Below are 13616 nucleotides of genomic sequence, written 5' to 3' on the forward strand. Positions count from 1 at the left end.
GGGAGGGGAGGATGTTGAGAGGGACGGATGCACAGTTCTGTGGCCGAGTCTGTTAATGACACCCAGCAGGTGTCTCTCCAGTGCTGTTCCAGAGAACGCGGACTTGGATCCCTGAGAGTCGGTAAGTACTGCTGCATGGGCCGTCCACCTTCAGACTCACAATCGTAGACAAACACTCTTAGAAGTTATGTTGTTGACAAACTGTTTCGTCTTAACAGCGATCCCCATACTTACTCCATCATGAAACATGATTGTGCGTGAGAGAGAGAAAAAGAGAAAGACAGAGACAGAGAGACAGAGACAGAGAGAGAACATGACAGTAACACTCCCAAGACCCAGTGCTCTAAGGGATACGGGTGAAAACACTGTGCCAGGCCAGACTTTTACCACTTTCTTCATTCAGTTTCTACAATTTTCATACTATTTCTACACTAAATCTAATCTTTAAATCTTTGCCTCTCTCCTCAGACACCGCCTAGCCTCTCACTCTTGGACTTGCCTCCTAATGCTGTCCCCTTTGGTGACAGTACTATACCCTCTGTCCTGGATTTCCTCCCACCCCTCTGCCGACCTCCTCAGTCTTCACTGCCCAGGCTGAAGCCCCTGTTTCCATCATAAGCCTTTGTTTTCCCTTCATATCCACACAGGCAACTACTTTCTCAACATTTCCAAGAAGCATCTTGGATCAAATAAAAGTCTAAAAATAAACTCATGTTTTCTTCCCCCAAATATTCAGTGATCCTGATTACTGGAAACTGGAAACTAGTCACCCAGCCAGAAAGCTGAAAGTCATCTAAACATCCCTCCCTACTTTGCCTCCGTATCTGATGCATCACTAAGTCTCCAGTTCACTTACCTCCCTCCATTTCCACGGCCATAACCCTTGTCCAAACTACCTCCTCTCTCAATTTGCCTCTTTGATACTGGGCTTAGTCTCCTCATAGCCATCCGTGGCTCTCTCTAATATAAGTCCTACAGGGCACACAGTGTCATTTCTTAAAGATGTGGACCAGAGAATGTACTCTATGTCACTCTACTTATGACTCTGTAACAGCTAACCGCCATTCTTAGAATAACACCCTAGACCTTGGGTGCCTACGATGTCCGCATGGCTCACCTTCCTCCACCTCCCATCTCAGGTCTTGCTTCTACTTGCTGAACACACTGGTCTTGGTGGCTTTCATACACTTCCACAAACATTTCACATTCCTCTTTCATAAATGCTGTGCCCTGTGTCTAGAACATTCCCCATGCTTCTCAGCTTCCACAGTACCCACTACCTCATTTCAGCTCCAATCTCTCTACCTTGGGGAGGCCTTCCTTACCCTCCACATCCATGCAGAATCCCCCTGGTAATATAACCCCACTGTACAAATTCCCTTCCCCTCACAGCACGTGTCACAACTGTGCATGAACACGTAAGGCTTGACTCCCACATTCGAAGGAAAGCTCCATAAGCCCAAGGATAATGTCTGTTTTGTCATCATCATAACCAGAGCACAACCTGAAATAAAGCAGATGCTTAATAAATGTCTGATGGCATAATAATGAATGACTGGAGCTTATTATATAAAAATTCCTGATGTCCCAGCTCCTCATTCAGTCTCACCTTTCCTCTGTTTCTCTCCTTTCTGCAACAGGAGCTGCAGACTACCAGGAGCTGAAGTGGTGGGTGACAGTTCCAGTGGGTGTCTGATTTGGAAGTGGTAAAGGTCAACATACTTGGTGGCATCAGTGATGACAGTCAGGAACTGGGCTCTGTGCTGGACGGCAGTTCAGGGCAGAGTGTGTCTGGTCTCAGGGAATAGTTTTCTTTCCTTTATACCAGGTATTAAATGCAGCATCAGCAGCAACCTGGCTCTTTCTGTAACTTACCTGTTTATTTCTCCCTCTTCAGTCCTTTATTCTTTCCTATCTAAACTTCACACTCCTGGCTCCCCCAGTCACTTCCCTGAATCCCTTCACAACCTTTTCTCTACTTCTACAGCAAAATATCTTGAAGGTACACTGACTTCTTTTCTCATCTTTTGCTTGGTTTTTGAATCCCTGTAATCTGGCTTTTGTTCTCACTTAGATCACTCTCACTAAGCCCAAAAACGATCTTCTTAGAGCCAAGAATCTCATCTATAGGTAAAGCAAGAGCTCAGTTTTACTGGGCCCTTAGTAACGATCAGGTGCCCTGCAACTCACTCTACATGTATAATGTCACAGACACAGGCATTATTAGCAGCAAAAACATCACCCCCATTTGAACGATGAGAAAGCCGAGCCTTAAGTACCAACCGGGAAGCACAGGTGCCAAGGTTCAGACAAAGTTGGAGTGGCTCCCAAGCCCTTATCTGTCATCTCCTGGTGTCAATGGCCCTATGCTGAGGTCTCTTCACAAAGCTCTACTGAGTCTAGACCACCTCCTGAAGCAGCTCAGGTCCTTAAAAACCAACATGGGGCCAAGATGAAGTCACTCCATTGCTGCCAGTCCTTCTTGTGACTAAAAATCCTGGCACTAAGACCACAAACAAACACAGGAAATCTATCAAAAATGGAGGGAAGGCTGACTGGCCAGGAAGCTGACAATGTGAGGAGTGGTGAAGCTCCCCAGGTTTTCTTTCCCCCTTCATCCCTGATGAGGTGCTGGAGAAGCCTGGACCTGGAACCACCAGAAGATAAGGGTTGTAAATAAAGCCTCTCTCCACCTGTAGCCCAGGGACAGAGAAAGGGACGTCTGGCAGAAAAACCGTGTTCTTAATACTGGCTCTACTCCAGCCAAGACCAAAAGAAAACTGACCCCTTGTGGAATCAGTGTGGCCACGTGCAGAACTGGACCTGCAGCCTGACCTGGCAGTGCTGAGGTAAAGGTGGTGAGTGGGAGGAGTGCTACTCGGCAATCTGCCTCCCCCAACCTCCACCCCGCGGGTCTAGGGGGCCAGCAGGTGCTTCCTCACCCCCTCCCCAAGCAGCGACGAGGCAGACTGAGGTGTCTCAGAGTGGTGATACTGAGCCCTGTAATACAACTAGGACATGGGCAAAGACATAGATGTTTTTATCAAAGAGAATACACAGAAGACAAACACAGGAAAAGATGGTCATTTGCCATTAGGAAACTGCAAATTAAAATCACAAGGAGATATTACTCTATACCTATCTATTAGAACAGTGAAAACTTTTTAAAATGGTGACAATACCAAGGATGTGGCAAAATTAGATACCTCATATATTGCTTCTGAGAATGTTAAAATGGTACACCCATTATGGAAAATAGTTTGGCAGCTTCTTAGAAATACATTCTAAATATACATTTAATATACAACACAGCAGATGCAATGCTGGTCACTTATCACAAAGATATGAAAATGTATCCACACACAGAAGTTAATACATATGAATATTCATAACAGTTTGATTTGTAATAGCTAAAACTTCAACACAACCCAAATGTCCCTCAATGTATGGAACAAATTTTGGTGCATTCATACCACGGAATACTACTACTCAACAATGGAAAGAAGTGAACTTTTGATACACTCAACAATTGGATGGATCTCAAGGGAATTAATTCTACTGAGTGATAAAAAGCCAATATCAAAAGGTTACATACTACGTTACATACTATTTAACACTCTCAAAAATGACAAGAATTACAGAGATGGAAAACACATTCGTGACTGCAAGGGGTCAGGAAAAGAAAAAGGGAAAGGGTGTGAGAGATTTTGCAGAGGAGGAACAATTCTATATCTTGATTGTAGTGACGGTTACACAAATCAACATGTAATAAAACTGCACAGATACATACAGGCATACATGCACGCACACATACACGGGTGCCTGGGAAACTGGCAAAATCACAAAAAGCTCTATGGATCATACCAATGTCAATTTCCAGAGTTTAACATTGTACTACACTTTTGTAAGTGTTATCATTCAGGAAAACTGGGTGAAGGCTACCTAGGATCTCAGTGTACTAATTATGCCATAATTATTTCAAAATAAAAACGTAAAAGAAAAGAAATCAATGTGACCAATTGATCATCTGTTCCTTTATGTCCCCAGTGTCCATCCTCTGAATATCCAACCTTGGTTTATGGCCATTCGGTCCAAACACCCAAGGAAGAAGTCTTCTTCCAGTCTCTCCCCTCCACATCCAGTTAGGCAACACTTCCTATCTAGGTCAGCCCTGAAAAAAGTCTCAGAAGCAGATTTCTCCCTCTCCAATCTCACTGCCACTCCAGAATGCTATGGCCACATCCATCTCTGTCAGTCTCAACCCCTACCCAAATACCATTCCAATTCCCCTATATATTACCTTCCTCCAAATCAGAATTCCTCACCCCAAATACATTTTATAAGAACAGCCCCAAATGTTGCCTCACCATGAAGATTAACCCAGGTCCCCCAAGATCAAGAAGTCGTGGCCTCTTCAGCAACTATCCTGTTCTTTCCATAGAACTCTAGCCTAGCACTTACCACATTAGGCTGTAATTATTTAGTTGTGTCCCAGGGAAATACAAACGCTCCCAGAAAACTCCTAAGGACTGAACCTGATTGTCAATCTACACAAGGCCAGGCCAAGAAAGTGCAGAAGCTGGTACTGAAAAGACTTCCTGACCTGTGACCTCCCAGCCTGATCACACATGCATCCATGGATATGCAAACTCCCTCACACTCAGAGGGGAGACACAGCGGCAGATGATGACCCTTCCCAGGAGCTACCCATCCTCAAGCTTCAATCAGCTCAAGTTGCACCACTGGTAGCCACATTTAAGTCTTTATTAAGTAGTTATTTATTTTAGCTTTTCCTCTATTATTTTCTATTAAATCTTCCAAAGCCAAAGGTTACTTCCCAAGAAAAATGAACAAATTAATTTTCTATCAGACGACTAAAGAATGAGTGAACTATGCTGGCATATACATTCACATGCAGATTTGGAAAAAGTTATAGATTTATTAAAATGAAGTGAAATATATTATTGTTTCTCATGCAATTCATTCATTCTTCCATTTGCATTCATACTGGATTACCTAAAGTGAATTACATTTGGGAAAAAGTAGTAACAAACTGATTTAAAAAATCCTTTATGAAGTTTCCAATTCAGTTAAGAATTAGACAAGTCACAAAAGACTACTTTACATGGACATGGTAATAAAAGCTTGAAGGGAAATGAGGCAGGGAGGTGGGATGGATGGTGATGCATGGGGCTGTCATCATTGTTCTTACTGGGTGATCACTACAAGGGATCCAGGGAGATCTTACTGACAAGAAGGCATTTGAGCCAAGACCTGAAGGAAGGAGGGAGACCACCACGTATGTGTCCAGGGAGGATTCAAGGCAGAGGGAAGTGCTAATGCCAGGCCCTGGGGCAGGACATTCTCGAGAAAGTAATGGACAAGCCACAGAATGAGAGTCTATTTTTTCCAAATCATATTTCTGAAAAGAGCCTTTTATCTAGAATACATAATTGCTAATACATACTGCTCCAAAGAAGATATACAAATGGCCAACAAGCGTATGAAAAAGCTCAATATCAGGGAAGCGCAATCCAAAACCACAAGGAGATGCCACTTCAGAACTATGAGGATGACTATCAACAAAAAGACAGACGATGACAGGTGTTGGCTATAGTGTAAAGATAAATTAGAACCCTCATAGTCTGCTAGTGGAACTATGTAAAACGGTGCAGCCACTTTGGAAGCAGTCTGAAGTTTCTAAAAAGGCCAACCATAGAGTTTCCTTATAACCCAGCCATGAGAATCTCAGGTATGCAGCTGTGAGAAATAAAACCTAGATCCCAAAAAAACTGGTATTCAAATGTTCACAGCAAAATTATTCCTAATAGAAAAAAAAATACAAATTGTGTGGACACCAGTTCAGGTATCCTGTCTCCATCCTGAGGCGAAGCCCCGCCCCCAGACCACAGGAGCCAATCCTCGCGCTCGCTGCCAGGACAGGCCCCGCCCCAGAGCCCTCCTCGGCCGCGCCCCTAACTCCGCCTACCGGCCCGCGCATTGGCAGTTGGCAGTTGGCCTGAGCGGCCGTGGGTTCAGACGGCCCGCAAGTTCCCCGAGGCGGCGGCGGCTGCTGCTGCGGTGGCGGCAGCGGCGGCGCGGTCCCTCCGGGAGGCGCGGCGTGGGCCGAGCGGCGGCCGCGGAGCGTTGAGTCCAGCGCGGCGGCGACGGCGGCGGCGACGGCGGCGGCGACGGCGGCAGCGACGGCGGCGGCGGGCGCGAGCCCCGAGCTGGTCCGCCGGCAGGTGTTAGACGTGGGGCCGCGCTCCAGCAGTCTCATCCGCGAGGGCTCCTACCGCGTGGTGTGGTGAGTGTCCGCTCCCCGCGTGCCGGCCGCGCCCGCCCGGCCTCCCGCTCGGCCTCCTTGGATGCGGCAGTGGCGTCGTGTCCAATCCGCCACCCTACCCTGGCCGGACCGCAGCCGGGATCCCCCGTCGTCCGCGCGCCGGGGGTCTCGGGCGGGGCTAGTCTGCTTGGGCCGGGGCGTTACTCGCGGTGCTTCCCGGGCGGCCCTCGATGGCGCGCGGAGTGGCGTAGCGGCGCGGGGGTCGGAGACCGGGACCCGGGACCCCCTGGACGGGAACGGCCCCCAGCACCAGGGTGCTTGAGTAGCGGCCTTCCCTTGACATCCCCATAGTGAAGCCGCGAAGTACTTCAGATGCTTGAGGAGGCGGCTGCGGTCTGGAAAGCGGTTCTCAGCGGCGCGTGTGCACAACCCCGAAGTCATTGTCTTGTTTTCCCCCCTCCCCTGCCTTTTCCGCGGACGGCTTTCGTGGTGCCCGTTGTGCTCCCCTGCGCAGGCTCTCTAAAAGGCATGAAGAAGTACCAGTGTGGGTGTGGAATGTCTCCATCTTGAAGTGTTTAAGTGGGTTTGGGCATGGTACTGTTCTCGTTTCAGGAAAGATAAGTCAGCATCGCTGTTGTGATTTATTTAAGGAGTCTTTTGGAGTTGGGCCTCATTTGACTTTTCCCCCCTTTTACCGGGCGTGAGCTTTCGTTCTAGCATAAAGGCTTCCAGAGGTTTTAGCACAATGACTGTGGACTTTTCCTGTTAAAGCTTTAGTGGTCTGTGTGTATGCCGCCCTGATGGAGTTCTTGCAGAACCACATGCAGGCGCCCTTGACTGGCTCCACATCCCTCAGAAGTGTTCGTGAGATGGAGGTGATGGTGGGTTTTTTTTCCCTTACTTTTATTAGAACCAACTACCTGTGGTATTTTGTGCTGATGGAGTCTTGTGGAGTTGTAGGCTTCCTTACACATAAACCTTCATGTGAGTGTGTCTTTTGTGTTGAATGAAGGAAGCAGACTATGAACACTTCGTGTCAGGTACTGTGCTGTGTACCTTATCTCATGTTACCTGAACAGCCACCTGCAGAGAGGGAAGGGCAGTGCTAGCTCTATTTCAGATGACAAAGTGTTTTGAGGTGAAGCCAGTACTGAAGGTCGCACAGCTAAGGAATCAGACTTGAGATTGTAGGCTGAGATCCTGTTTCAGTTGCCAGAGCTCTTTTCATAACTCCCTATTTTCCTTAATTAGTGTTATTAATAATTTTGAAATTTTAGCATATTTTACCCTTACAAGCAAATTTATTTCAGAAACATTCAAATTTGAACGGTAATAATTTTAGAAATACATAGAGGGAATATTTTACCACGTATGCTAGCTAGGTACAAAGACTAGTTAAAATTCTTTAAAAAAAATACTTGAATATTTGCATTCTCTTTAGGAGCAGAGTACTTCACAGTACACAGCTATGAAGATTCACGTGAACTCAGTAGGCTAGGAGCCAGAAGAGGAATTAAAATTAGGCCAGGCCTAAAAGAAATAAGGTCCTAGAAGGTAACAGAAAGACAGTACTGCCCACAACATCACTTATCTGGAGTAAGTCTGATTGCTGTGCACCTGCTGGTATGTGTGCTAGTCACCAGGTCTCGTTGTGAGAGGCTCGGAATTGCCCATCACATCCTTGGGCCCTTAGAAAAAATTAACGCTTAAATGTGTACTGAAAAAGTCTAGTTCTATGACATCTCAGTCAAAATTTTTTTTTTAATCTGATGAGAATTTGTCCTAGCCTGAAGATGATTTAGATCTGGTAACTTTCTATCTCGGCTGTGGACTTAAGTGACTTAAGTCTCTATTAGGTGAAATGTCAAGTCCACTTACTAAATATATATTTTCCTTTCTTAAGAAACATCCAAGTACAAATAATATTGGAGTTAGAATCCTGGGACCAGACTATAACTTTTTACCTTCAGGTTGATGATATTTCATATAAGAGTTTAATTTACATTGTGCATTATTAGTATTTAGTAAATGTTGGTTAACAATGCTGGGTTTTTGAAGGATTTCTTGATTGAAATATTAATAATATTTGAAGAACTGATATTTTAAAAAGCTTAATGTTTCCAGAAGGACTTAAAATTTTAAGGAAGAAAACAATTTTGTTTAATTTTCTGAATCTGTTCATTAGGAATTTTGCCTTTTCCATGAAAAGTCCTTTCCTAAACATTACGTAGGGGATATAAGGAGTGGAGTTTGAATTGAGCCTTTCTGAGTGGTGTGATTTTGATAGAAAGATAATAGATGCGAGTGACAATCTAAGCTATGGAATCCAATCCTGGAAAAGGACTTAGGTGGCAAATTGTGGAGGACTCTGTAGGCAGAATGGAGTTAGATTTTATGTTTGTGCAATGGAGAAGGATCAGAGTTTTTGAAAAGAGGCAGGCTAGGCTAGTGACCTTATAAAGGTGAAGTGAGGTAGCGGTGTGGAGGATGGAGATGTTAGAGTCAATAATGGGCTCTTGTCAGAGGTGTGGTGGACTTTTCATCATGGTAGGTATGGGATGCAAAGGATGATGAGGTGTTACAGGGTATTGGTTTTGCTTATGTTTTCCTTTGCTGTGCAAAAGCTTGTAAGTTTAATTAGATCCCATTTGTTTGTTTTTGCTTTTATTTCCATTTCTTGAATAGGCTGCACTAGGAGAACATTGCCGAGATATATGTGAGATAATGTTTTGCCTATGTTTTCTTCTAGGAGGTTTATTGTGTCTTGTCTTATGTTTAAGTCTTTAATCGATTTTGAGTTTAGTTTTGTACATGATGTGAGGGAGTATTCTTGCTTTATTGATTTACATTGCTGCTGTTCAGTTTTCCCAAAACCATTTGCTGAAGAGACTGTCTTTATTCCATTGTATGTACTTGCCTCCTTTGTTAAAGATTAATTGACCAAAAGTTTGTGGGTTCATTTCTGCGCTCTCTATTGTGTTCCATTGGTCTGTAGGTCTGTTTTTGTACCAATGCCATGCTGTTTTGATGACTGTAGCTCTGTAATATTTCTGAAGTCTAGGAGGGTTATTTCTCCAGACTCGTTCTTTTTCTTCAGCAGCGCTATGGCAATTCTGGGTCTTTTGTGATTCCATATAAATGTTATTATTATTATTTGTTCTAGTTCTGTGAAATATGCCCTGGGTAATTTAATAGAGGTTACATTAAATCTGTATGTTGCCTTGGGCAGAATGACCATTTTAACAATATTGATTCTTCCAATCCAGGAGCATGGGATATCTTTCCATTTTGCTAAGTCTTCTTTAATTTCCTTAGTCAATGTTTTCTAGTTCTCCATGTATAAGTCTCTCACCTCCTTGGCTAGATTGATTCCTAGGTATTTTATTACTTTGTGTGCTGTTTAAAAAGGGACTGTTTCTTTACTTTCTTTTCCTGTTGATTCATTGTTAGTGTATATAAGTGCAACTGATTTTTGTACATTAATCTTGCATCCTGCTACCTTGCTGAGTTCTTTGATTAGTTCTGGTAGTTTTGTGTGGAACTTTTAGGTTTTTCTATCTATAGTATCATGTCATCGGCATATAGTGACACTTTTACCTTTTGTTTTCCAATTTGGATCCCTTTTATTTCTTTCTCCTTGCCTGATTGCTGTGGCTAGGACTTCAAGACTCTGTTGAATAGGAGTGGTGAGAGTGGGCAACTTTGATGGCCCCGGATTTTAGTGGGAAAGTTTTTAGTTTTTAACCATTGAGTACTAAGCTGGCTATAGGTTTGTCATAGTTTTTATTATGTTGATATATGTTCCCTGTATACCCACTGTGGTGAGAGTTTTTATCATAAATGGGTGTTGAATTTTATCAAATGCTTTTCCTGCATCTGTTGAGATGCTCATGTGTTTTTTGTCCTTTCTCTCTTGATGTGGTGTATTATATTGACTGATTTGCTTATGTTGAGCCATCCTTGTGTTCCTGGGATGAGTCCAACTTGATCATGGTTTGTGAACTTTTTTATGTGCTGCTGGATTCTGTTTGCTAATATTTTGTTGAGGATTTTTGCATCTACTTTAATCAGTGATACTGGCCTATAATTCTCTTTTTTGGTAGTGTCTTTGCTTCGTTTTGTTATCAGGGTGATGGTGGCTTCATAGAATGAGTTTGGGAGTACTCCCTCTTTTTCAGTCTTCTGGAAGGGTTTGAGTAGGACTAGTATGAGTTCTTCATTGTATGGTTGGTAGAATTCCACAGTGAAGCCATCTGGTCTTGGACTTTTATCTGTAGGGAGGTTTTTTATTGCTAATTAGATTTCATGTCTGGTGATTGGTTTGTTCAAGAGGTCAGTTTCTTTTTGATTCAGTCTTGGTGGACTGTATATTTCCAGCAACTTGTCCATTTCTTCTCAGTTTTTCACTTGGTTTCTATGTAGTTGTTCCTAGTATCCTCATATGATATTTTGTATTTCTGTGATATTGGTGGTCCTGGATTTTTGTTTGTAGGAAGTTCCAAAATTTACTGATTCTTACTAGTTATCAGTCTGCTTTGGCGCTCTCTGGGCTTCCTGTAACTGGGTGTCTGTTTCCTTTTCCAGGTTAGGAAAAGTTTGAGACCTCGTTTCTTTAAATATGTTTTCTGCCCCCTTTCCTCTTCTTCTGGAGCTCCTATAATGAGAACATTATTGTGCTTGATCTTGTGCCATTAATCCTCTTAGCTGCCTTCACTTTTTTTCCCTTCCTTTCCCTTTTTGCTTCTATCTTTGAGGGAGTTCCTCATACCTGTCCTCGAGTTCACTGATTCTTTCTCGTGCTTCATCTATTGTATTTTTAAGTTCAATTATTGTGTTCTTTAGTTCTGTGACTTCTGTTAGGAACTTTCTTATATTTTCTAACTCTTTGTTGAAGTTCTCACTGTCTTCATTCATTAGTCTTCTGAGTTCAGTGGGCTTTATACGAGTGTACTTTGAATTCTTCATCAGGCTAATTACTTTTCTTCATTTCATTGTGTTTTTTTTTCTCGTGTTTTATCTTGTTCTTTCATTTGGAACATTGTCCACAGTCTTCTGTTTTTTCATTTCACTTGACTCTGTTTGTTGGTTTCTATGCATTAAGTAAAACAGCCACCTCTCCCAGTCTTGAAGAGTTGTGTGGGAGATGAACTTTGTCAGTTAGCCCTGCCTACTCTTGCTTGTCAATGAAACTGTGATTATCCAAGCAGCTAATTGTATTTTGACAGCTCCCAGCAGTTGAGGGTGTGCCAAGACCAGTCAGTATCTCAAAGGTGAGGATCTCAACACCAAGGTTCAGACTGATTGGACTCCATACCCCCCAGTAACAGCTTTTGAAGAATACAAATATCTTGAGGCTTGGGGCTGCAAATGTAGTCCCTGCTGGCCCCTAGAGCTAGGAAGTCTGGAGGTGTCCCCTGGAGAACAGTCACAAAGAACAGGGCTTCAGATAAGTATACAAGCCCCTTTCTGGGAAATGTCAGTGAGCTGTAGCAAGGCAGGCTGAGAGTGTAATGATGGCACCCCCAGCCTACCTTCCCTGAGAGCACCTCAGTAGCCTCCTGATGTGTGCCAAACCTGAAGCCTGCCTCCAAGTCCAAAGCTCCTGGACTAGAAAAGGAGGCCTTTTTTCGCATAAAGGCTGGGGGTGTGTCTCAGTCTAATGTGCAGGACCCTGAAAGTGGTAGCCTGCCGGGAAGTGTGTCTCCAACTGTTACAGACCCATGGGACCGAGACATGCAGTCGGTCCTGGCCTCCAGAGCCAGGTGATCAAGGAGCATGCCCTGAGTGGAAGCCACAAAACCTGGGTCACCAGTGTGTAGACATTCCCTGCTTGGAGATACGCTCACTCTGCAGCCTATCAGAGGGAGAGCGCAAATATGGCTGGAGTGAGGCAGTGGGAGGGTGCAAAGATGACACCTGAATAAAGAGGAGCAGAAGAAATGGGAAAAGATGAAGTAAGAAATATGGCAAGACAGAGGGAGAGCAGGGAAGATGGCACCAGCTGGCTGGAGCATAAAGCTGGCACCCAAAAGGAAGGGGAAAAAAAAATGGTACCTGCCAGTTTTATTAAGGCAGAGGGAGAGCAGGAGGATGGCACCCACCACCAGCCTCAGTCCCTGAGGAGTATCCCAGCAGCCCCTGCCCCTCAGACCAATGCTTTAAATTTTGGAAATGAGTCTCTTTCACATAAAGTGTGGGTGCTTTTCCAAGGGCCACTTCTGCACTTGGCCCTGGACCAAAAGCACAGGCCCTTTAAGAGGGGTTCCTGAATTCACCACATCCCAGTGGGTCTCACAGCCATGTGTCCTGAGGGTCTTGCAAGTCAGATGCTTTGGGGGTTTCTCTCTCAGTTGTCAGTCTTCAAAGTTTGAGTCCCCATTGCGGGGGTACAAACCGTTCACACCTCAGGTGGAAGTTCCATTTTCTGAGTTCCCTCCTGAGTGTGTCTGTGCACACCAGGGGTGGGGTTTCTGGTGAAACTGTGCCTCAGTCTTTTCTGCCTGCTTTTATGTGGTTTCCCTCTGGTTTGCCTGATGTGAAGGGGTTGCTCCGCCATTTCTCAGGCTTTTCCAGAGGAAATTGTTCCACGTGTAACTGTAGATTTTGTGTGTTTGTGGGAGGAGGTGAATTCAGGATGGTTCCATGGCGCCACCTTGAATTCAAACCTATTGTATATGTTTTAAATTTTGGTTTTCAATTGCTCAGGTCACTGCTAGTATATGGAAGTATGATTAATGCTGTGTATTCATGTTTATGTATAGATCTTATATTCTGGGATTTTTCTAAAGCTATTTATTATAATTATCAGTTTTCCTACAGAGTCCTTGCAGTTTTCTCCATAGACAATGATGTCATCTGTAAATAATGACGATTATATTTCTTCTTTTCTAGTCGGTGTGCCTTCATTTCCTTTCTTGCCGCACTGCACTGACTAGAACCTGTAGTGCTAAGCTGCAAACTGACAGAAAAGAGCAGACATTCTAATGTTTTCAAACCAAGAAAAGCGTTCATTCTTTCACCATTATGATGTGGGATGTGGGTGTTTTGCGGATGTTCTTTGTTAGGTTGAGGCAGTGCCCTTCTATTAGTTTCTGAGCATTTTTTATATGAGTGGGTGTTGAATTTTGTTTAATGCTTTTTCTGTATTAATTGATGTGACTGCATGGGTTCTCTTCTTTAGACTCTTCATAGGGTAGGTTGCAGTGTTGATTTTTGACTATTGAACCAGGCTTGCATTCCTGGAATAAATTCCCCTTGGTGATCGTCTATTCATGTGGATGCTTATGGCAGGTGTTATTGTGGATTTCTTGCTGTAGGCTAAATTATGGTT

The 13616-nt window shown here is 43.9% G+C and overlaps 1 long non-coding RNA gene across 3 annotated transcripts in view; it reads left to right on the forward strand.

Moving 5' to 3' along the window:
• Positions 1–6223: 6223 nt before the first annotated feature.
• Positions 6224–13616, forward strand: part of LOC105103272 (uncharacterized) — a 62029-nt gene continuing 54636 nt past the window's right edge. For all 3 annotated transcript variants that reach the window (XR_010381843.1, XR_010381844.1, XR_010381845.1), the window contains exon 1: positions 6224–6307. This is a non-coding gene — a long non-coding RNA (uncharacterized LOC105103272). The remainder of the gene's footprint in view (positions 6308–13616) is intronic.

This window comes from Camelus dromedarius, chromosome 8, assembly GCF_036321535.1.
Source record: "Camelus dromedarius isolate mCamDro1 chromosome 8, mCamDro1.pat, whole genome shotgun sequence".
In the NCBI taxonomy this organism is placed as follows: Eukaryota; Metazoa; Chordata; class Mammalia; order Artiodactyla; family Camelidae; genus Camelus; species Camelus dromedarius.